The sequence below is a fragment of the Balaenoptera borealis genome (genome assembly GCF_965194805.1).
Source record: "Balaenoptera borealis genome assembly, chromosome: 5".
Taxonomy (NCBI): Eukaryota; Metazoa; Chordata; class Mammalia; order Artiodactyla; family Balaenopteridae; genus Balaenoptera; species Balaenoptera borealis.
Genome location: NC_138862.1, coordinates 13,380,539 through 13,406,236, shown reverse-complemented (window position 1 = coordinate 13,406,236; position 25,698 = coordinate 13,380,539).

Sequence of the window (25,698 nt, the reverse complement as noted above, 5' to 3'; positions counted from 1 at the left end):
ATAACATATTTGCTTGGTCGTTTATATATACATATACATATAACAAATAAAAATTTGTAAAGTGAATGGAAGTCCCATTGATCCTTCCCCAGTCCCTGCATCCTCTCCTTCTTCTCAGATAATCTGTGCTATAAATTTGCCAAGTATCCTTCTGGCCCATTACAAATATATATCGTATACCTTTAAATGTATTTTCCATGAAAAAATATAACATTATTTTATATGTTTATAAAACACATGATACTACATTGGATGTTCATTTAGAAACTTACTTTCACTTGATACTAAATTTTTGCTAGCCAAACACACACACACACACAAACACACACACACACACAGAGTGAGAGAGAGAGAGAGAGAGAGAGAGGGAGAGAGATATATATAATGTCTTTCTATTGCTGTCTAGAATTCTATCCTATGGACATATCACATTTTATTTATCTATTCCTTTACTGATGTTCCGATGTTTAGGTTGTTCCTGGGGGTTTTTCGACATACAAACGCTGCTCCAGTGAGCCTCCTGGTCCAGCCCTCCTCGTGCATGTGATAAGACGGTCCTGCAATCACATTTCTTGGTCCTCATTTTTGCTCTGCAGTGGTTCACAAGTTAGAGGCTCACTGCTGCTCCAAAAGCACCCCAATTAGGCTGTGTCAGAACACCTATGTGTCTCAGTGGTCTGTATTTGGACCCCTAATGATTTATAAGAATTGCTTTGCAACACATTTTATTTCCTGATGAGAAGAGGGCATTGTTACAATTCTTTCAGTCACCTACTGCTGGGGGTCAGCCCTTCTTTCAACGCAGCTGACCCTGCCACAAGGCAGGAGGCAGCCAGTGGGATATGTTTTGGTCTCGTCAGTCTTGGGTTAAGCAAGATTCAATGGCTGATGAAGATGAGACCATGGCTTTCCTGTGGGGGGCTGAGCAGGCCTGCCCAGGGAGGTGTGACCTATCAGGAAACCCGCCTACCTCTCCAGGGACTGTTCCATTTAGTTCTGCAGGAGGCCAAGGAAACCAATGGTTTTGGAAAAGTCCTGTTGGTACAAACCTAACTTGTTTAAAATTTAGTGAGATTCCAGCTGTAGCCTGGAAGCACTATTTGGGCCAATCATGTTCCATACCACTTCTACCCTAATGTGCACATCTGTTTTTACCACTAAACACTGACATCTGGATTTATAGGTGCCAAGAGCCCTTTGCTATTAATTAGTTGTTATGCCACATAGCAATTCTCCAGGGCAGGTAATGATGCCCAATTTAGAGATGAGGAGAATGAGATTTGAAGATGCAAATTACCTTGCCTGGGGCCAGATGCTTTTAACAGAGCCAGAGAAATATATTTGAACTTCTAGTTTTTAACTAGTTGTTTTTCTGCAAGCCTTGCAGACTGTTAGGTCCATTCTGAGAGTCATGAATTTATTGGTGGATACCGACTCATACACACACAGAAAACTATAGGTGTTCTGCCCTCAAAGAAGCCTACGCCTTGCTAGGTCCACACATCTCTGCAGGGATGCGTCTATTGACATCCTCTGCTCTCATATCCATTTTACCAGGGGCTTCTCCCCCTGCCCACCCTTGTCACTGCCAAACAAATCTTCCTAAACACAGCTTTTGTGTGGTCAGTCTTATGCCCCAAATTCTCCAGGGTAAGTAATGTGAAGAAAAGGAACTTGTACATCCAACTGGGAGACAGTGAGTCCATTTGATCTTTTCAGAAAGCAATTTGGGATCATCTAGAAAAGCTGGAGGTATACTGCCATCCAGAAGCTCTTGCACATGTACAACAGGAAATAGGCATAAGAATGCCCTTGGCAGAATTGTTGTTAGAACAAACAAACAAAAAAAGGAATCAACCCAGATGTTCACTAAGCAGAGAATGGATGGAAAAGTGTTGGCTATGTTCATTCAATGGACCACGTCACGAAAGGACAGTGAAGATAAATGAACTTGAGCTAATGCATCACTGTGGGTGGATCTCTGCAACATAAAGTTGAACGAAAAAAGAAAGTCACAGAAAAATAACTACAGTATGGTTGCATTGATATAATGTTTAGGAATCAACAGACTAAACAATATATATAGGGGAACATGCAAATGTAGTTAAACTCCCAAGATAAAAGAGGGAATGATAATTGTCCAAATCAGACTGGGGGTTCCCTTTGATGGGGAGGGAAGGAGAGAGACTGGGGAGGGGTTTGTGAGGGTTTCTGCTGCATTGGTGGTGTTTAATTTCTTAAGCTCAGTCCATAAGGATTTGTTTTATTCTTTAAATCTTGCATCTACTCTACACACACACACACCCTACATACATATACACGTATTCTTTATTTTATATGAAATATTTAGTAATAGAAAAATATATAAATAAACTGTCTCTATGAGTCTATGAGACTATCGTTTCCATAACACCTACATTTCTCTGTCCAACTCAAAGGCCCTCACAGTCTGGCCCCTCCAGTCTTGTCACATTAGCCTACAATAATATCACCTTATGCCAGGAACAGTCTTAAGTGCTTTCTATTGTTTTACTACAGTTGATCTTAACAACAACTCTACAAGACAGATACCATGATTGATCAGTTTCTGTGTGAGGAAGCTGAGTCCCAGAGAGATGAAGTAACGTGCTCAAGTTCATGTGGCTAATAGACAGCAGCGGTAGTACCTGAACATTTATGGTCTGATGTGAGTTTCAATGTCGCTGATTCCCACCTTCCCCCCAAACCCAGCTTTCCCCTCCTTGTTGCTTATGCCTATCTTCTCACTATTTCACGCACGTTCCCACCTTTCCCACCCATGCCTTCATGTGTCCCGTGCTCTGATCAGAATGGTCTTTCCCAAGAATATGTCATGGAACACCAGGACCATGAAATCCTAGGTTTAAAAAACAAAAGGGAGTGGCGTGGTCAAATAAATGGAGAAAACTTTGAAGAGGAAAGCCCACTCTCAGAGAATTACAATGGTTATCAGTTATTAGACAGTCTAAGAAGTCCTGGAATAAAGAAACCTGATTAACTTCGCTCAGCCCAGCAATTCCCAAACTTTTTAAACCCCAGAACTTTTTTCCCCCCAGTAACAATATTTGCTATTCCATTGGACCAGTGCTTCAAGGAACTCACTTTGGGAAATATAGATGTGCACTGATCTAAGCATCCCTCCTCTTTTCCAGTTTTTATTTATTCCCTTCTCTGAAACCCTACAATCCTTCTGGCTTGTGTTAGGAACCTTAGCTCTGATTTATATACTGATACATATCAATCCAGTTTGCTTTAAGATTTCTCTTGTGGGCTAGCCTTTTATTCCTCAGTGGAGTGTTAAATTCCTTGTGGGCAGGAACTTCATTTTGGGTTACTTTTCTGCTTCTCTAGGCCACCAGCTGTGAGTACAGTGCTAGGTACTTGGTAACTTCTCAAATTACGTAGAAAGCAGTCAGCGATTAGAGTGATCTTGGAAGAATATCAAATGTTTACAGCCACAAAAAAAAAAAAAATCACTTAAAATTCGGTACTTCCCTAGTGGTCCAGTGGTTACGACTCCAAGCTTCCACTGCAGGGGGCACGGGTTCAATCCCTGTTCAGGGTGCTAGGATCTCGCAAGCCTCGCTGCTCGGCAAAAAACAAACAAACAAACAAAAAAAGAGGTGGATTTAAAAAATGATTTGAAATATCAATTTAAAAATTAAAAAAAATATTTACAGCAGGAATTGGGCATTAAATCTTTGTGTTCAGAGGCCTCTGGATACATCCAAATCTTCTGAGAGATGCTACAGAGAACACAGCAAATGCCTGTTTATCAAACTGGGATCTGGGGGTGAGGGGATTGTGGCAGTGTTCCTTAATGATGGGTCTACTGGATTACACATGGTTCAAGGCTGTATTGTGTGGGCCTTTCCTGAATATTTCAGGATGCTTAGCATCTCTGGTTCTCAAACGTCAGTAACCACCCTAAGTCATTTTACGAATTGAAAATGTTCTCATGCATTTCCAAATGTCCCCCTATGGGGTGGTAATGCTCCAGCTGATACTTAAATAGCCCCGCTCTGGGGTTAAGATGGGTTCTAGGACTAGGGACAGCTATGAGCCTGGGGAAATAAGCCAGTCAGCCCTAAGAGTAACAAGATGGAGTGTGTAGAGGGAGGCCTGAGAAGTATACAATATTTGTTGCTGTTGGTAAAAGTTTATGCAGCGGTTTCTCCGTTCTTCCAATCATCTTTCCTTTTTTTTCCTTCCCACTTCTCAATTTCATTCTGCTTTCTCTTTCCCGTTACCACTACCCTAGCTGAGGGCCTTGTGATTTCTTTGATGGGCGGTTTTAAGGGCTGCCTAAATGGCTATTCTTTATCCTGCCCTTTCCTGCCTCTGAATGCCCTACACACATCTTCCGAAGCCTCTGTTAAAGCTCAGACCTGATCATGTATGTCACTGTCTAGTTGATGAGCATTCTGGGGTCCCCACTGACAACTCAGTGAAGGCCAAAGCTGGCTGGTGCTGAAGACCCTCAATCAACCTAGATGAGGTACTTGTCCAACTTTATGTCCCAGTCCAAGAGTCTAAGATTCTCTCGGTTTCAGGGTATTCCTTCTGTCTGGCATACCCTTCACCACTTGTTTCTGCAACCTGCAACATCATCAAGGACCAATTCATATCCTTCTCTTTACACATCTACATCCTTTAGGTGCCATTCTACCCATGTATTGATAAAGCATACTGGTAAATATGACAAGGTTTCTCAAAAATTTTTTGAAATATTCAATGACTGATTTCATGTGGCAGTCCTACGCAGCAGATATTCCAAAGGTTTCGGAGTTTTTCATTCCTCTTTTAGCCATGAAATTGCTACTTTTATACGAGAACGATACCTGGATTTGGGTAATTGGCAGTGGAAAAAAATTAATCTCAAACATAAAGCTCTTTGTTTCCCTCACTCAACATTGCTTTCTTGAAAAATAAAGTATCGGGTTTTATAACATGGAGCTATTATTAGCTATGACAAATTAAATTGTTCTAAAAATTGTTAATGTTCATCACGTAGGATTTCTTTTTCTCTTTATTTTTTTTACAGCAGGTTCTTATTAGTCATCAATTTTATACACATCAGTGTATACATCATGTAGGATTTCTATCCCAAGAACATTTTACAAAAATTAAAGAGAACTCATTCAATAGTTGCAGACAGTTCAGCTGAAAAATTGTAGTTAATGGATACGCCCAGTCTGAACAGCAGAGGGCTCTCATGTCCATCACACAAAAAAAAACTGCTTTTTTTTTTTTTTTTTTTTTAAAGAGAATACGCACAGGTGTGCATACCCTCTGACGTCATCTGTGTGTCTCAACAGGTATAAGTTTCAACAGGTATAATTCCTGTCCTTATGGCCACCATTGCCCAGGCCTTCTAATTCCCAGTGTGATTAACAGGAGCAAAATGTGACAGAGACAGCCTGTGGAGAAGTGTTTAGGCAACTCTAACAGGAGACACAGACGCAAAGTATTAATATTAACCAGTAAAATTGTAGAAGTAGTAACTCCGTCACGAGGTGGCTGTGAGGTTACTGGGCTCAGGCACACAGAAGGTGCTCCATGAGCTGAAAGAGGCTGCGCGCATGCATTCTTTGTTACCTACATGCATCGGCTACGCATTCTTTGTTACCTACATGCATCGGCTACTCGGCTGCTTCTCCGGGCCTGACCTCTCGCGAGAATTTCAGGCCCGCATCTCCAATGTCCTGCTTGGAATTCCTCCCCAATGTCAAAGAGGCATTTCGAAATTAATGAGGCTAAAATAAATTCGGGATCTGCTTCCTTCTCCACTTCCAAAAGAAGAATAACCAGTTACTCCAACCACGGTCTTCCCCATTTCCGTAAGTGGCACCCGTATCCTCTGAGCTGCTCAGGCCAAAAATCAAGTCCTTGAGTCTGTTCTTTTTCCTCTTCTACCAATCCCCCAAAAGGTCCTGCCCACTCTCCTGAGACACATCCCGACTCTGCCCTCCTCTTTTCACCCTCTGCCTTCCAGCCTAGCAGAGCCATGATTGCTGGCCTGGACGTCTGCCAAGAACCTTCCTCTTGGTTCCCCTGCTGCCTCACTTGTCCTTTTTAACCAATTCGTCAAACACAGCCAGTGTTCTTTAAAAACAATCACATCGTGCCACTCCCTTAAGCCACCACCACCCACCTAGGCTTCCCCATAGCACTTAAAACAAAAGCCAAGATCCTTTCCCTAGTTTAGAAAGTCCCACCCGGTCACGGCCTTCCTACTTTTGCAGACTCTTCTCCCTACATATTCCTTCTCATACTCCACGCCACACCTTCTTTCTGTGGACGCTGCACGTGCGGGCTCCCCATCTTCTCATGGTGGTTCCTTTGATGCGTCCGATTTTCAGCTTAAATGTCATCTGCTCAGGGAAGTCCTTCTCATCTCCCAATCTAAAGTTCTCACAACTTTTCACCCTTTTCACCAGGCACTCTTTTCCACCCTACCTGAATGCTCTTTGAAATACTTACCACCAACTGATGTTACCTGCACATCACATCATGTCCCTAATAAAGCATCTACTTTTAAATCCCATCCATTGACACAAATACATTAATCATATCAGACCAACAGTCATGTCCTGTTTCGTAATGGACATGTCATCCACAACCCTTCAGTATTGTCACTCCACTCAGAGATGCAATGATTTCGGAATCCAGGGGTAAAAATCCACGTAAAATGACTACAAATGTGTTATCCACAGAAACTGAAAGAGACTGGCAGTGACATCACCGATGTCGAATCAGACTTCTTACTTTAGAGATGTCCCTGGTATATTTCATGTATTCATCCCTTTAGTTATTATTAGCAAACATTCACTGAGCATCTACACTATCCCAAATCCTGAGGAAATCATGATACGAAGTAAAATCAACCCACCAGGGCTATTTTATCATCTTCTCTACCCTCCCAACCCCATCCCCTTTCCCTTTTGTTAAAACATAGTAGGTGAATACATAAACCTTGCTAAGCCTATTCCTAAATACATGTTTTGGTTATTGGGGACGCTGCTACAATTACTAGGCGGTTGAAACGATCATGGTAATGATTTCCAGTGACAACTTTAACCAATACGTGGTCTTGGGAAGCCCTGTACCAGCTTTTTAAGGATGGAATCCATGATAGTACTAGAAAAATAAACCAAGGTCATACATGCCAAAGCAGTCTCTTGGAAAATTCACAAGAAAATAAGCCTCATGCTTGGAACCCTCCCGTTTTCTGACACCCTGTCTCTTTTTTTTTTTTTTCTTTTTTTTAACATCTTTATTGGAGTATAATTGCTTTACAATGGTGTGTTAGTTTCTGCTTTATAACAAAGTGAATCAGCTATACATATACATATATCCCCATATCTCCTCCCTCTCGCGTCTCCCTCCCTATCCCACCCCTCTAGGTGGTCACAAAGCACCTGAGCTATCTCCCTGTGCTATGCGGCTGCTTCCCACTAGCTATCTATTTTACATTTGGTAGTATATATAAGTCCATGACACTCTCTTACTTTGTCCCAGTTTACCCTTCCCCCTCCCCGTGTCCTCAAGTTCATTCTCTACGTCTGTGTCTTTATTCCTGTCCTGCCCCTAGGTTCTTCAGAACCTTTTTTTTTTTTTTTTAGATTCCATATATATGTGTTAGCATACGGTATTTATTTTTCTCTTTCTGACTTGTCTCTAGGTCCATCCACCTCACTACAAATAACTCAATTTCGCTTCTTTTTATGGCTGAGTAATATTCCATTGTATATATGTGCCACATCTTCTTTATCCATTCATCTGTCGATGGACACTTAGGTTGCTTCCATGTCCTGGCTATTGCAAATAGAGCTGCAATGAGCATTGTGGTACATGACTCTTTTTGAATTATGGTTTTCTCAGGGTATATGCCCAGTAGTGAGATTGCTTGACACCCTGTTTCTGACTCAAATGCATGTGCCTTCTGACTGCCAGAGTCAAGCCCCTCCAACTACAGCAGCCCCCTCCCCTCAAATCTATTCTTCAGGCGCTTCTCCTCCAATGCCACCCCTCCCTTCCCACCTTCAATGGAAACTCCCAAGTATTTGGAGTAATATTTGATTAAGGTACTTCACACACATGTGTGAATGACTGATGGCCTTCACTAACCAGCTTATACTTTTCCTTTTTTTTTTTTTTTAATTTTATTTATTTATTTATGGCTGTGTTGGGTCTTCGTCTCTGTGCGAGGGCTTTCTCTAGTTGCGGCGAGCGGGGGCCACTCTTCATTGCGGTGCGCGGGCCTCTCACCATCGCGGCCTCTCTTGTTGCGGAGCACAGGCTCCAGACGCGCAGGCTCAGTAGTTGTGGCTCACGGGCCCAGTTGCTCCGCGGCATGTGGGATCTCCCCAGACCAGGGCTCGAACCCGTGTCCCCTGCATTGGCAGGCAGATTCTCAACCACTGTGCCACCAGGGAAGCCCTATACTTTTCCTTTGAGAGAGAATCTTAACGAAACTTTAATTAGGAACAAAGTATTAGGAAATTTTACTTAATTAATATTTTAGAGCAGGGTGTTACGGGCCTCTCGGTTTCTTGCTTAGGTTTCCTCACGTGTGAGTAGGGATCATAAAAGTACCTGCCCCATAAGGCTGTTGTGATGATTACATTAATGAATGTATATAAAGCATTTGCAATAGAGCCAGGCATGGAGAAATGTTACATATGGATTAGATATTACTGCCATCATCACCACCAGCATCATCACCAGCAGCAGCCACAGAATATTTCCTCCATCATTAGAAGGTCTTAGGGCAGAATTTGGCTCATTTCTCCTTACCCTCCCCCTTTTCCCTCAGTAAGTTCAATCTCAGATGAGTTTGCTTCATAGTAACGTCACCAGAGGGCAGACTATGGAAGGAAAATGTGATCCAAGTTAATACATGTAAGAATTTTACTCGGTTTTTGAATTTTGGAGCTGCCTGAGTGTAAATACCTCCAGACTGTTGCCCAAACCAGGCTTTATAGATCTACTAAGCCTATCTATTTTTTTTTTCCTATTTCTCTGTCACAGTGAGTTTCTCTTGTTGAGTGAAATACATATGGTTTTGAATATTTGAACCCAATGTTTCTTCTTTGCTCTAAATTCTGAAATGTTTTGCAAAATGTGGGAAGATGGAGCTTGATATGTCAATTGCATTTTTTTTCCTGCCAAAAAGCTGTTTTGATTTTAGGCTTCATTCACAGGCAGAAGATGTCCAGAGTAAGAGGGTTTACATTTCTGAGTCCGCACACATGTGACACATGGCCACCCTTGCCTCATTCTTTTGCCCTCGGAAGGCACTGTTGATAGATTTAGGTGCTCTTCCTTGCTGAGTTCAAAGGCAGGTTAGATGCCTTCTCACCATAGCACTTCGGTCAACTTCCAGCAATCAATGGCACTTGAGAGAAAACCAATTTGGCATCCTTGAGATGTTCTCCTTCACACTTCCATCACTCCCCATTTAAAGTATAGTGTTTGGTCCTCTATTTTTTTTTTGGCCTCGCTGCGAGGCTTGTGGGATCTTAGTTCCCCAACCAGGGATTGAACCCAACCTGGCAGTGAAAGCGCCAAGTCCTAACCACTGGACTGCCAGGGAATTCCCTGGGCCTCTATTTTAAAAAGCATATTTGATGCTTAATTGGGCAGTTCCACTCTCGGAGAATTTTGGATATCTGAAGGACTTTTTTTGCTGTTGTTTATTTTTTTTTCTATGTTATCCGTATCTCCAGTTTGTGTGTGTGTGTGTGTGTGTGTGGTGCAATATACATTACACAGAATTTACTATCTTAAACATTTCTAAGTGTACAGTTCAGTAGCATTAAGTACACTGACTGTATCGTGCAACCATCACCACTATCCATTTCCAGAACTTTTTCATCTTCTCAAACTGAAGTTCTGTACCCATTAAACATTAATCCCTCAGTTTACTCCCACAGTCCCTTATAATCACCATTCTACTTTCTATGAATCTGCCTACTTTAGATACCTCATGTAAGTGGAATCATACAATGTTTGTCATTTTGTGAATGGCTTATTTCCCATACCATAATTTCTTCAAGGTTCACCCATGCTGTAGCATGTAGCAGAATTTCATTCCTTTTTAAAAGCTGAATAGATACATATCCATTGCAGGTATATACCACATTTTGTTTATCTGTTCATCCGTTGGTGGACACTTGGATTGTTTGTTTCCACTTTTTGATGTTGTGAATGACGCTGCTATGAAAGTGGCTGTGCAAGTATCTGTTTGAGACTCTACTTTCAATTATTTTGGATATATGTTCAGAAGCATAATTGCTGGATCATACGGTAATTCTATGTTTAATTTTTTTAAAAGAACTGCCATGGTGCTTTCCATAGCAGCTACACTGTTCTACCGTCTCACCAGCAATGCACAAGTGTTCCAATTTCTCCACATCTTTGTGGGACCTTTTTGTAGTCACAATGACTAAGGACATACCTGGCACTTAGTAGGTAGGTGCCTGTATTGCTAATACCCCTGCAATGAGTGAGGTTTTCCCTCACAATGAAGAATTGTCCCCCAGACTGCATTATTTTTTAATATCTTGTTGGTCATTCATGTAGGTGAAAAGTTTGTTGATAGTGATCTAATCCTAGACCTGAATTCCACTTTATATGCAACACAAGTTATTTTTTACACACTTTTAATATGCAATGAATCCCATTTGGGTAACCATGTAAATTGAAGCAACACTGCATTCTCTTTTGTGAGAGCCTTACCAAGAGTTGCTCACCGTTTCTGAAAATCCCATCACCGATGGCAACACTCTCATGGGATTTGAGTTGCCAATGCAACACACCCATTTTTGTCTGCAGTATTAACTGTCCTGTTCCTGGAGTTTTACATGAAAGGCAAGCATCTGACTACTCACTGATGTCTTCTATTGTAGTCAAGCATGAGCATTTACATAGTTGTGGGTTGGCCATGCTATCTGTGGATTTCATTTCAGGACTGTAAAATAGATGAGTTGAATATTTAATATAAAGACAGTCCACTGCTATAGACAAAGTGTTGCTTTTCTTATCTCTGTTGAAGAGGGGGTTGCAATGAACTAAATGTGCCACCCCAAAATTCATATGTTGAAACTTAACCCTCTTATGATGGCATTAGGAAGTGGGTCCTTTGGGAGGTGATTAGGTCATGAAGGTGGAGCCCCCATGATGGGATTAGTGCTCTTATGAAAGGGACCCCACAGAGCTCTCTCACCCTTTAGGCCATGTGAGGTTACAGTGGAAAGATGGCCACCTAGGAAGCAGGTTCTCACCAGACACTGCATCAGTTGGCACTTTGATCTTGAACTTCCCACCCTCTAGAACTGTGAGAAATCAATTTCTGTCATTTATAAGCCACTCAGTCTATGGTATTTTGTTATAGCAGCCTGAATGGGCTAAGACAGAGGCATTACATGCTGGCCTTCTAGTAAGCTGAGCTTGGGTGAGGTGTGTATGTGTGAATGTGTGCATTTAGTTTTTTGTTTCGTTTTTCTAATAGTGGCAAATGATTTAGGCTAACCCACTTCCATTCTTTCCAAGTCCATACATTGTCAAAAGTGCAGATTTTTGAGAACAGCGTCACCTGGGAGAGGTGTCACTCTGATTCAGATGCGAGGTAAGATTCTCTGATGTACATGAGATTGAAGGCACCAATGGGCCCTCATTTCTGCCAATCTCTGACTAACCGTGAATTCTGGGTCTTCAAATAACTTTTTTCTTTTTATTGGGGTATAATTGCTTTACAATGTTGTGTTAGTTTCTGCTGTACAATGAAGTGAATCAGCTATATGTATACATATATCCCCTCCCTCTTGGACCTCCCTCCCACCTGCCATCCCATCCATCTAGGTCACCACAGAGCACCGAGCTGAGCTCCTTGCACTATGCAGCAGGTTCCCACTGGCTAGCTGTTTTACACGTGGCTGTGCACATAAAATAACTTTTAATTTTATGGCATCTTAAAATAGATTTAGAAATGACATGATATGAGTAACTCCACCTCATGTGGCAAAATTGATTAATTCAACAGATGTTGACTGGCCTCTATTTTGTGCTGGGCCTTGTTTGAGGTATGGAGGACAAAGCGGAGAACAAAATGAGTCCCTTAAAAAAGGTGGTGGCGGGCTTCCCTGGTGGCGCAGTGGTTGAGAGTCTGCCTGCCAATGCAGGGGACACTGGTTCGAGCCCTAGTCTGGGAGGATCCCACATGTCGTGGAGCCGCTGGGCCCGTGAGCCACAATTACTGAGCCTGCGCGTCTGGAGCCTGTGCTCCGCAACAAGAGAGGCCGCGATAGTGAGAGGCCCGCGCACCGCGATGAAGAGTGGCCCCCGCTTGCCACAACTAGAGAAAGCCCTCGCACAGAAACGAAGACCCAACACAGCCATAAATTAAAAAAAAAAAAAAATTAATTAATTAATTAAAAAAAAGGTGGTGGCCTAGTGGTTAGGATTCCGGGCTTTCACTGCTGTGGCCTGGGTTCAATGCCTGGTCAGGGAACTGAGACCCCGCAAGCCACGCAGCAAAAAAAAAAAAAAAAAAAAAAAAAGAAAAGTATCAAAAGTCTGGAAACTGCATTCCTTTTTGATACAGCGATCTCCTAACTATTTATCCGAAGGAAGCTACCAGGCAAATGCAAAGTGTGCATTGTTTATCAGATGAAAGTAAAAACCAGAAAAAAACTTAACTGTTAAACAAGAGGACTGATTGAGTTATCATACATTTATATAACGGAGAACTAGACAGCCATTAAATTTAAATTTGCATTTATTAAAAGGGAAGAACAAAACGGACATATATTTAGTAAAAAGTTGATTATAGACTGTATGTGTATTATCCACTTCAAAAATGGTATATATTTATATGCATATATTTTTGTTTTTAAAAAGTTTTGGAAGGATTTGCACCAGTGGTGAGGGAAGGGGAAATTTAAATTTCATCAAATTTCTGTTTTCTTTTCTCTTTACAAAAATTTTTTACAACAATCAGGTATTAAGTATGTAATTTCAAAATGAATATACTTTCCACAAACATCTGAAATAAACAAAATTCGCCTATATACTTGCTATATTTGATTACTAGGGCTGTCATAAAAGTGTACCACAGACTGGTAGCTTAAACAATAGAAATTAATTTTCTCACAGTCCTACAGGCTAGAAGTCTGAGATCAAGGCATCAGTAAGATTTCTTCTGAGTCTCTTCTCCTTGGCTTGTAGATGGCCGTCTTCTCCCTGAGTCTTTACACAGTCCTGCCTCTGTATGTGTCTGTGTCCCAATCTCCTTTTCCTACAAAGACACCAGTCATATTGAATTCGGGCCACTCTAATGACCTGATTTGAACGTAATTACCTCTTTAAAGACCTTATCTCAAAGTATAGTCACATTCTGAGGTACTGGGGTCAGGCCTTCAACGTATGAATTTAGGGGAACAAAATTTAGCTCATAACAGTTGCCTTCTAAATAAAATAAGGAAGTCTAGTTTTCACATGAAACACTTTCGGCTATAAAAACATAATTACAGCATGAAGCTATAATGATGCTAATAATTATTTTATAGCAGGCTAAAAGTTATGTTACACATTTAGACATAGGTTTCCAAAATGTCACTGGTGATATGAAGAAGATCCAAATTCATGCCCACAAAGCAGCTTCCCTTCCTAAGTGGATTCATGAGTTGTAGTATTTGAATTGAGTCATGCTTTCTTCCTTTGAGGCCAGCAGTCAATCAACCCACATTTACTGGACACCCACAGGGTGTGGCACATTTTACTAGGTGTGGGGCTGAATTAAAAATAAATAGAAGCTCAACTCATGCCCTGAAGGAGCTTTTAATTTCTGGGGGACACAGAACATTCCCACTGAACATAAACACACTCATAATGAAATATTTCGTGTGGGGTTTACAGACCAGCAGCCTAATTTATTTTGTGGAGAGTGACATATTTTGTAATTCAGGGACCACAAAACAACGGGATAAGCCAGGACTAGCCTGTAGCCTCTTGACTCCACGCCCAGTACTTTTCCCATCAGATCAGCCGTCCACTGACCCCAATGAGCGCCACGAACTGCAGTGCTAAGTTGTGCACTAAATGCCTCGGAAGTTTTAAGCAAATGAAAAAAAATCAGATCCTGGTACCAGGAAGAGCATTTCAAATGCATCTTGGAGGAGGGAGGAATCAGGGAGGAAAGGAGCAAGGAGAGCAGTTTTATGGCTGGTTATTCTCTTCGTCTAAGAGTTGCCTGTGTTGAGTAGCACAGAAAGTAAGGAGCTTCTTTCAGGCCAAGGGAGGGAGGTTGGCAAGGCGGGGGAGGGGGGTGAAGGGGGTGAGGGGGGTGTGAGAGGAAGGAGAGATGCTCCCCTGGGGGAGTGTGGGTAGGGCTGGGTAAAGTCACTGAGAGTGAGCCTGGCAGAAGCTGAGTTTGTCAGAACGCCTTTCACGTTCCATAGCTTGTTTCACTGCCAATTATTTCTTGGTATGGTTAGAAGAGATTTAAAGTTTTCTCCTGGGGACACTGAAAAGTCCATAGGTATTATTCCAAAAAGTCCAGGGCAATTGCATGGATTCATTTTTAAGGACAAGTGTGTGAGTATGTGTGTGAATGAGTGTGTGTATGCGAGGGAGCGTGTGTGAGGAGTGAGTGCGTGTGCATGGGTATGTGAGTGAATAGTGCATGTGAGTGTGTCAGTGTACGCGAGTGTGTGAGAGAGTGTACATGAGTGTGCATATGAAAGAGAGTGTGGGTTGGTGGGAATATGTGTGTGAGCGTGACCACATGAGTGTGTGCGAATGTGTGTGAGAGTGTGTGTTTGTATGTGAGAGTGAGTGTATGTGTCTGCACGTTGGCCCTAGAGGTCACTGTTTTTGTTTCCTGTTGCTGCTGCAACAAGATGACGCATATTTAGTGGCTTGAAACAACACAGATTTATTATCTTATATTTCTGAAGGTCAGGGGTCCAAAATGGGTCTCATTGGGTTAAAATCAAGGTGTCAGTGGGGCTGCATTCCTTCTGGAGACTCTAGGGGAGAATTTGTTCCTTGCCTTTTCCAGGCTCCAGAGGCTGCCCATGTTTCTTGGTTTGTGGCCCTTCTTCCATCTCCAAAGCCAGCAATGGCAGAAAGAGTCCTTCTCACATCGAGTATTCTGACCTATTCTTCTGCCCCTGCTTCCACTTTTAAGGATCCTGGTGATTACATTGGGCCCACCTGGATAATTCAGTGTAATTTACCTAAGGTCAGCTGATTAGCAATCTTTTTTTAAAAAAGTTAATTAATTAATTAATTTATGGCTGTGTTGGGTCTTTGTTTCTGTGCGAGGGCTTTGTCTAGTTGCGGCAAGTGGGGGCCACTCTTCATCACGGTGCGCAGGCCTCTCACTATCGCGGCCTCTCTCGTTGCGGAGCACAGGCTCCAGACGCGCTGGCCCAGCAATTGTGGCTCACGGGCCTAGTTGCTCCACGGCATGTGGGATCTTCCCAGACCAGGGCTCGAACCCGTGTCCCCTGCATTGGCAGGCAGATTCTCAACCACTGCGCCACCAGGGAAGCCCTGATTAGCAATCTTAATTCTATCTGCAACTCAATTCCTTCTTGCCATGTAACCTAACATATTCACGGGTTCCAGGGATTAAGAGGGGGCATTACTTAGCCTACCACAGTCACTATCATAATCACTAGAAGAGCTTTCACAAAGCAGAAATGCCTCTTTCCCCTTTCTTCAAATGTTGACTTGCCTTGGAGGGGCAGCAGGCAGTGGCCTGGAGAAGCCGGTGTACTTAGCAGAAGTGATTCAGCTCCACCTCTATTGAGATCCACTGGATGAAATGTTATCCTGAAGTAGTGTCTGTCTTTTCCCAAATAGCTCTTCAGGACTTTTGTGATGACCTCTCTAAACCCTTCATTTTTATTCATGAGAAAACGAAAAGCCAGGCTGTCTCCAAGGTTTCCCAGCTGTTGGGGCAGAGCTGGATCTCTAAGAAGATCCTCAGAACTCCATCCACTTCCCTTCCTACTGTTATGCTCATCAGTGTTCCAAGATTATTGCCCTGCCTTTTTTAACCAAAAGGGATGGTGTTTAATTCTCTTGACTAACAAAGTATATCTGTCTGTGTGTATGTGTCTTAAAAGCAATTACAATAATTGGACAAGATGCTTACATGGGTTTGCTGCATTTGCTGCCTGAGGCACCTAATGAGATGAGGAGGTGAAAGTCTACATAAACGTGCCTGGCGTTCAATCTGGAGTACCATGGCATGAAGAAGATGCAGGCAAATTGGCAGAGGTTCCAGAAGAGATCAGCTAAAATGATGAAAAGAGAGAAGATTGAAGTAGCTAAGCAGGGAATGCTTCACTAAGCAGTCAGCCGGCTGGAAGAAAGCCGGCTCCAAGACTTCTATGAATATTTTCAAGCTATGATAAAGAGGGGACATAATTACTTTAGCATTTTGGTAGATCTAAGAATATGCACTGTGTGTAGACACAAAGGAAAAGAAAAAACTACTTGTGCCAACATGCAGTTGATCTCCGCTTGTAGGCATTCTTTTTTTTCCCACTTCGGCTGATTGTTAGGTTGACCAATTGTCCCGGTTTTTCTGGGACTGAGGATTTTTCTGGGATGCAAGACTGTCAGTGCTAAAACTGGTACTGTCCAAGGCAAACCAGAAGTTTGCCTCACAACTGACTGCACTGCTTGTCTCATTGCATGTGAGGGTCATGATATAGGCCTAACCTGTCCACTTGGAGACACTGGGATACCAGAGGTAACCAGAAATCCTGTTTGTGTGAGGATTCCAAATCTCCTTGGAGAAATGGGAAAGACATCCCTGGGACTCATGGTAGAGCCTCAGAATACCTGTTTGAGATATTTGGTTCAAATCAGGGAGGCAAAGCTTGCCCACCTTGTTGACAATCAGTAGGTACCTGGGTATTTCAAGAAGGTGGAGAAAATGGTTTGAGATTGCCTGGGTTGTCCTGTAGTTCCTGGTCAGGTGTAGTGACCAATACGTTTGATGTAGTATTTGATGGTGTCCCTCAAATCAACTCTAGTCTAATCAGAAAGATTGAGGCTACTTTTTGGGGCCCTGGAAATTTATAACCACCGAGGAAGGGGAGTGTCAGTGTTGAGGGCCCTGCAGAAGCAGTGGGACAAGTGTTGGGGCTCTGGCTCTGGTATCAGGAGGATGGCTAATCACTGTTCAGTAGCCAAAACTGCAGCCATCAAGCCAGGCTGTCAGATAAAGAAAAAACAAATACAAAAACATCAAATGAGAAAGAATGTGAGGTTCCCCCCAAACGGGAAGACATTTAGTGGAAACTTAGAAACACAGTAATAAGACCTTGTGAGCCTTCCTTCAAACCAAATACAATCTCTGTTTTTACCCAAGTTGTTAGAGTCTAAAAGTCCTGTTTTACTCACAGACATAGAGAACGAACTTATGGTTACTAGGCGGGAAGGGTTGGGGGGAAGCATAGATCGGGAGTTTGGGATTGTACATGTACACACTGCTATATTTAAAATAGGTAACCAACAAGGACCTACTCTATAGCACAGGGAAGTCTGCTCAATATTCTGTAACAACCTAAATGGAAAAAGAATTTGAAAAAGAATAGATACATGTATATGTATAACTGAATCACTTTACTGTACACCTGAAACTAATACAACATTGTTAATCAACTACACTTCAATATAAAATAAAAATTTTTAAAGAAATGCAAAAAAAAAAAAAAAAAAAAGCCTGCTCTTCCAGAACAGAGAGACTGGGCCCTGCTGCCCTGGAGTTGGATGAACCCCTGTTTCCAGGGGTTATGCCATTAGGCAAAGGTACATAACAGAGGCAAGAATCAGGATCCAGACAGGTTGCTGAAATGTGAAAACAGAAAGAAGGGAGAAGAATTTAGTTTAAAGTAGCCTCGTCATGAATAGCAGAACTGAGGTGTGGGTCAGGTTATGAAGGGGTATTTAATTACCCTTCTTGCATATTCGGAATCAGTCAGTATTCTTAGTTGTATGCAAGACAAAATGACTGGCTGATATAAATAGAAAAGGAATTTCCTACAAGAATAATAGGTATTTCATGGAAGCTTCTGGAGGGCTGAAGAACTAGGCTTGGAACTAGAAAGCAAAGGGAAAATAACGTCTACAACTACACCACAGAGAGGACAGTGACGCCACAGCCTGCCCCAGATGCCTTGGCTTCCATTGCTGACCCAAGAACTCTGTGCCTCTAATCACCATCCCTCTGCCATTTTTGCAACTACCGTGCCGCCGCCTCAATCCTCCTGCCACTGTAACACACACATACACAGAATTCTCTGCCATTCTGGCTTCGTATCATCACGTATTCCTCATCTGCTGTCCATGTAGATGTGTCTGATGCAAGGAATCTGGGTCCAAGGAGGCTGGGGAAGAAAACATCTGCCATTTCCAGCATCTATCAGGGGTGGTTGCCTTTGTATTCCTTGGAGACTGTGTGGGGAATGAGAAGCTGGGCAGTCAATTGTCCTTTAACGTGTACCACTTTGGCAGCCCAATAACATATACTCTTAACCCTATACTTATACTTCCCACCGAACAACCATCATTCATGCCACTGAAAATATGCTCTTACCTCCTAAATATAGGTGACTCAAATTCTCATTGCTTCTGAGTCCAGCTTGGAGTTCAGGATCTCTGGGCCATGACCATTTCTCATCTGTTCCATAATGATTTCATTTTGATATTTTGTAATCTCTGGGAAAATTTGTAAGGGTAATAACCATCACCTGATATAAAATAGTGGGAGAAAGGAGAAGAAAGTTAGTTAAAATACCAACATATATATTTTAGTGAGGAAGAAAATTAAGGTGCTCATTTCTGTATTTGGTCAAGAGGATTAAGTCGATAAATATATCTTCCCTCCACTACCACCATGTTTCTTTTGAACTCAGACAGCATCTCACCTGGTCAGGGTTCTGTACCTGATGAGATGATACAAACTTTCATTCTAACAGTTCTGAAATCTTGGTGGTCTTGCTTGAAGTGGGTTTCTATAGCCCTTGATTGGTTTTTACCATTGGGCACAGTAATATTAAGAGATAGCCCAATGATCCATGGGTTCCATCCATCTCCAATTGCCTTCAGTTTGTAGCAGCAGCCCTGTTTCCCTGTTGATAGTCAAGAGCAATCAGATGCAACCAGCAACACATTTTTTTTTTTTTGGTCTGTTTGCAAAGCTATTTCTGGGTGAAAATGTACAATGTAGGATCAGTGAATTATAAATGCAGCAGCCCTTTAACCTTTTTTTCCCTGTAATGTGTATTCCTTAGACAGACACAATTTGATGGTGGATGGTGATCCTGACCAAAGAATGGCAGGTGCAGAAAACAAGTCCAAATCCAGAAGGTGTTTATATCCATGAGGACAAATGCTGATGCCTCATGATAGTAGGGATTGAATTCAGTCTATCTGCCACCAGGTAGCAGGCTGGTGCATCCAGGGAAGACAATATTAGGGGATAAAGGATGGTTCATGCCATTTGCAAGTTGGACCTCAGTGCTGGAGGGAGGGAGGTTAGCCTCAGTGAAATCTGTGTCTTCGAGTCCATCAGTATGTTCCACTCCCACCTCCATGGACTCTTTGCTCATGAGTCCATTGAACCACCACTGGGGTGGCTGGGGAGGAGGCTGACCAATAGCTACAGGAGTGGGCATCTTGTCCATTGGTTTATTGAGTACCTTTCCCACTGTGGAGTGAGAGTCTTTTAGTGAGTTTGCACTTCAGGCACTCTCCTAGAAGCCCATCCACATACCTTCTCAAACCCTGTTACTAGTTCTCCAATATTGTTCCTTCCAAGTTCATGACCGACCATTGAAACATTAGCTGCAGCCCACAGCCCAAGAATCCTAAGCCATCTTAGAAGAACACATATTTCACGAAGCCAAGGATATCATCTGTTTTATTTGCCATGGCTTCACATTAATAAATGAATGCCTAAATGAATGGTTGCTTTTAAAATCTTAAACTAATATTGTAATCATTTTCCATTATCAATAAAAAGCAATCCGTTTTAATGGCTAGGTAAGGTTTCATCCAATGAATGTAATATTACGTTTCTAATGAGCTGGGGTCTCAGAGAGAGCCTGTTGGATAATGAGAAGACCCACGTCACTCCTTGAATCTTCTGCAGTCTTCCCAATCTGTCTGAAAGTACGGTATTCTCTATTTACCTCTTTCCAAAAGTTTTGATTGTCCCAGAAACCAATGTGAACTGAAATCTGAAGAAGAAAAGGTTAATTACATGCAATGGATCAGGGCACTGAAAACTCATTCTTCTGTGGTAGGAGCAGGAATTCAATCAACAATTTTTTTTGTTTGTTTGCTTACTTGTTTTTGACACTCAATAGGCCCTAAGAAGCACAGCACAGATACAAATACATTAACAACATGTTGGGTTCAAAATCTTCACCTGTGTTATCTCGTGAGTTTTCAAAATAACCCCATGAAGTGTTAACAGCAAGGTAGAGAGAAGGTGAAGAACTTGTCCCAGGTTTCACACCGCTGATGTAACACTAGGATCATACAAGGCAGTCGGAATCTCTGATGTCATTCTAGATGTGGTCTCAAATGACTTTTAAAAAAAATTTTTATTGGATTATAGTTGATTTACAATGTTGTGTTAGTTTCAGCTTCAGATAATTTTAACCAGACGCATTCTTGGCAAAGGAGGACATGAATAAAGAACATCAGGAAGTAGGTGGATATTTTGCTCTTAAAATGGTGGCAGGATGTGTACCCCCTGCTGGGAATCACAGCACCCTCTAGCTATTTAGAAGGGGTTGAAAGACTTTAAATGATTTCTTTGGGAGAAGAACTCCTTGGCAAACTGGAAATTGGAGAAGTTCTGCCTGACTCCTTTCTCTCTCTCCGGCCTCAGTTGACCTTGGCTCCTTATCTTATCAGGAGAGAGGAAAGTCTCATGACAAACCTTCACCTGACTCCCCAGCTTAATGGACACTCTCCATTGCCTCCAAAACACATGATAACATGTACCCATGGTAAGTTGAATCGCAGAGCTAATTGACCACGCTCTCACCCACTTGCGGATTTAGCTGCTGTGTTTACCAAGTCAGGTGTTAGCTCCTAAGTATCTGTATGCTGGTTGTACTTATTACTATAACTAATAAATTAAATATTATGTGAACTTTTAAAAAAAAAACAAATTGAACACCAACAACATACTAGGCTTTGTTCTTCAGGCTTGGAATAAATCGATGAACAAAGAAACAAGGATTTCTTTTTTCATGTAACTTATCTTCTATGCAAAAAAATAATCTACCTCATAGAGTTGTGTCTATGTGAACTATGTTAAATGCTTCTGTGAGACTCAACACATGTGAGTTGCTCAAAATTTTTGCTTAATTTGGTGTGGTTAAGACAACTGTAAAAAGATTTGAAAAAATATTGCAAAGATCTAGAAGGATTCCACACACAGAGCACTTCACAAATGTCTTTAAGTTCTTGTTCTATTTTAAAGTAGTAAAAACTAGAAACACATGGATGTGATTTATACAAGAAAAACAACGAAGACATACAATCAGCAAACCTATACCCAAGAAAGGCTCTGGTCATTCCTCAAGAGGTAGGTGAAGCAATGGACATTTACGTGTTTTAAGTTACAAGGAAGTGTTTAAGATAAGTATGGTAAGTATGTATCTTTTTATTTTTTTAAATGGATTTTCACTGTAAGTGGTCCTTTTGATTGGCAACCAACAACTAGTCCCCAGCTGGGTCTGATGAAAGGGTTTCTACTCTATTTTTCAAGGACCAGTTGAATCAGAATCATCAGGGGAGCTGCAGTCCAGAGTCAGAAGTTCTGAGGACGGGCTGGAGGAACCTGCATTTAAACAACCCCAGTTGGGACCAACTGAGAAGAGTTGGCCTCTCAGGGCTCTTCTACTAATCAGGGCAAAATCCGTAGTTCCTTCTTGGTCTGGACCTTCAATCTTGAGGATCGGAGCTCAAGACATCACTTGGTGGGAAGGCGCCATCCTGCCTTTACAGGTGAAACCATTGGGAGGGGTCTTATTTTGTATTGTGTCATAGCAGAGACCTGGTATTTAAAGAAATGAAGTCAACGTGCAAGCCTTGGTGCCCAAATTAGGTATACCAAGGAGCTTAAGAAAGGACACTTGACTTGAGCAGTTGGGACAAACTCAGCATGTTAATCAGTAGGTTATATTACTAGACAGCATACAGTGTAATTAATAGCAAAATCACATGCTACCGATCCTGTAGGGTGGTGAGAGTCTCAGGGTGACCAGCCAGGACTAAGGGGGTTTCCTGGGACATGGGACTTGGAATGTTAAAACTGAGACAGTCCTGGACAAAACAGGACAGTTGGTCACTGCAGAGAAGGACTGATTTTAGAGCAAGCCTAGCTGGGGAAGGCTTTGTGGAGGAGGGAAACAACTGAGTGGCCATCAGAGTCTAGAAGAACGTATAGCAGCCAAGAGCTAGGAGAGAAGAGGGAGAATTCTAATTCGAATGCATGAGCGGCTTCACAGATCCCCCAGGTCTATCAGTTTAGATCCAGGTATTTTAAACCCAGTGTGTTTTTAGTGATTGCTTGGCATATTGCTACAAGAAGTGTGACAGAGCTAAGTGGTTCTGCAAGCTCGAGTGGTAACAATTCACATGTGCGCCCACCTCTGAGAACAGGCTGATTAGCTCACGTTTGCAGAAGCCTCGGAGAGCACGCAGCACAGCCTGAAACCCAGGTATCATTAGCCAGTGAGCGCCGCCTTTAAAAATGTACGTTTCTGCCCTTCCATCCTTATTTGTTCTCGATTCCTTTGAAATAGCTGAATTCCTGCAGATTTCAGCATGAGCCTCTCAGTGGAATAGAAGAGGCCACAGGTGCCTGACTTGTGTGTGAAAGGGATTATATACAAAGAGCCCAGGGCCCAGGCTGCGTTACTGGTGGGCTACAGGGCCAATTTCTTCTTCTTTTATTGTTACATTAAAAAAAATTTATTGGAGTATAGTTGATTTACAATGTTGTGTTAGTTTCAGGTGTACAGCAAAGTGCATCAGTTATACATATACATATATCCACTCTTTTTTTAGATTCTTCTCCCATATAGCCTATTACAGAGTATTGAGTAGAGTTCCCTGTATTATACAGTAGGTTTTTATTATTATCTATTTTATACATAGTAGTGTGTATTACGTCGATCCCAATCTCCCAATTTATCCCTCCCCCCTTTTCCCCTGATAAACGTTTGTTTTCTACATCTGTGACTCTACTTCTGTTTTGTAAATAAGTTCATTTGTCCCCTTTTTTTAGATTCCACATAAGTGATATCATATGATATTTGTCTTTCTGTGCCTGACTTACCGCGGGGCCAGTTTCTAATTGTGCTGTCGGATTCCTGTTGGAGAGCTCTTGCATTGCTCCCCCCCGCCTCTCCTCTGGTTGGCCTATTCACAGATATCCTTTACATCTCTCATATATGGTTTATATACCATACATGTAATATCATAGACCACATGACATTCTAGCAATAGGTGACATATGTCTTGTAAGGAGAGATGGAGCTGATGTGACAGTACAGTTTAAACACTGAAGAACAGCCCACGCTCTCCCCTGAGCTCAGGCCGATCGCTAATGCCTCTGGGATGGGGCAGAAATGGGAAAGGCTTCAGCACAGATGTGCCCCCCGACCCCTCTCCAGAGCTGCTGCTAAAGGGGCGGGGGAGGCGAGGCCCCACTTCCTGAGCTTGCTTCCTATTCCCGGGCAGCTTAAAGCTGAGCCAAGCAAAACAGCGCTGCCCAGAAGCATGGAAGTATGTAGATGTGTTTGTGTTGTGTGTGTGTATGTGTGAGTGTGTATATTGTCTGAATGTGTTTAAGTGTGTATGTTGCATGTGTGTATATATGCACGGGATGTATGTATATGTATATATTTGTGAGTTTGTATGCTGTGTATATGTGTGTATATATACATGTGCATGAATATATGTACATGATTGTGTAGGTACATATGTGTTTGGGGAATGGGTGCATATTTGTGTATGTTGTGTGTGTGTATGTACATTGTGTGGGTATGTTGTGTGTGTGTGTTTGTGTGGGTATGTTTTGTGTGTGTGTGTGTATGCTGTGTGTGTTTTGTGTGTGTGTGTATGTTGTGCGTGTGTGTGCATGCCAGTATGCACATAGCCTTCTTGAAAGATCCCCGAGAGTTGATGGTTATGCTCTGGACCTTGGGTGGTGAACAAGCTGGCCAGCCCCCAAATGTGGGTGCAGAGACATCCCCCTGCTCCTTGTTTTGGTGAGAGGGTGGGTGACAGCGCTGGGGGAGGGGAGGAAAGGAGGGGGTGATCAGGAGCAGAGCCCAGGTTGGGGCGGGGTCTGTATCCAGGCCTGGGTTTGCCTCTTCTCATTGCCTCTCTCCTGGTCACAGTGAGAGGCAGAGGGGATCATAGCCGGGTTTGACCACTAACAATAACCCATCTTAGACATCCTGCCAATCTGTGGAACTTCTGGAAGCAGTTCACTCAGCCATTGTTGCTAAGCAGTAGAAGATGAATTGTGCTTTGAGGTCCCACACTTGGCTAGGATTTTGTGAATAAAAAAGCACAGGTGTTGGCAAGTTAGCCCTGGCTGGGTCATGCTCACATGAATGATCCTGCCCAGTTCCAGAGCTTGTTTGGATAATTCCATTCTTGGCTAGCCCACCAGACAGGGTGAACAGAGTGAAGAGTCAGCAAACCTGATTTTCTTTAGACTTTACGGAGCCCAGAAGTCAAGGCTACTCTTGCAGGATTGCTGTTAACGAGTCTTGAAAAATCAATATGGCGGTAGGATGTACACTAGCCATTTACTACTTGACAGTGGAGGAAGGGATGGAGTCTTACTAAACAGAGCAAAGGTTTAAAAACCTAGAGAGATGGGCTGGTAGGTTAGAGAAGCCAGGAACATGGGCGTCACTCACTGTCATGAGCCCCCAAGTCTGAATACCAAGACTCCTTGGGATTACAGATTCTTGGGGTTTCTCTCCTAGCATCTTGAACAAGTGCAACGAGTTTCTTTGCCTGTGTGTGTGTTTTTCCCCCAGCAGTGGCACCCACATAGGTTATTGCACAACTGGCCAGTCATCCAACGTGGCCTTAAGAAAAGGAAGCGATGTGTAAATAGGGGTTGGGAGCTATTTAAAGGTGACATCCTCCTCCTCCCTCATATTAGGTCTTTAAACAGCCACATCGAACACCTGAATGGCCCATGACCGTGTCTGCATGATCACATCTTTGAAGCCACTTCTTCAGATGAGAAAGTGCCTGCCACCTCCAGATGGGGCTTCAGACAAGTTGGTGCCTGGCCACTGGTTTTCCTGTGCCGTAGATGTGGTGGGTTCTCTTGATCTTCAAGGAGACACCTTAGTGCTGATAACCATCTGACTGTCTTCTTTTCTTCTCTCTGCCCTTCATTTCTTTCTTTCACCATTTTTTAAAACTTTTTTTGTTTCTAAAAAATTTTTAATTTTTTATATAATTTTTAAAGGCTCTGTTCCATTTGCAGTTATATCTTTCACCAGCATTGAGAGAAAATCTGAGTGCCTTTTAAAAAAAATTATGTTTTACTCTTATTACAGTTACCCAAATCCTTTCCATATTTTTCCAACACATTTT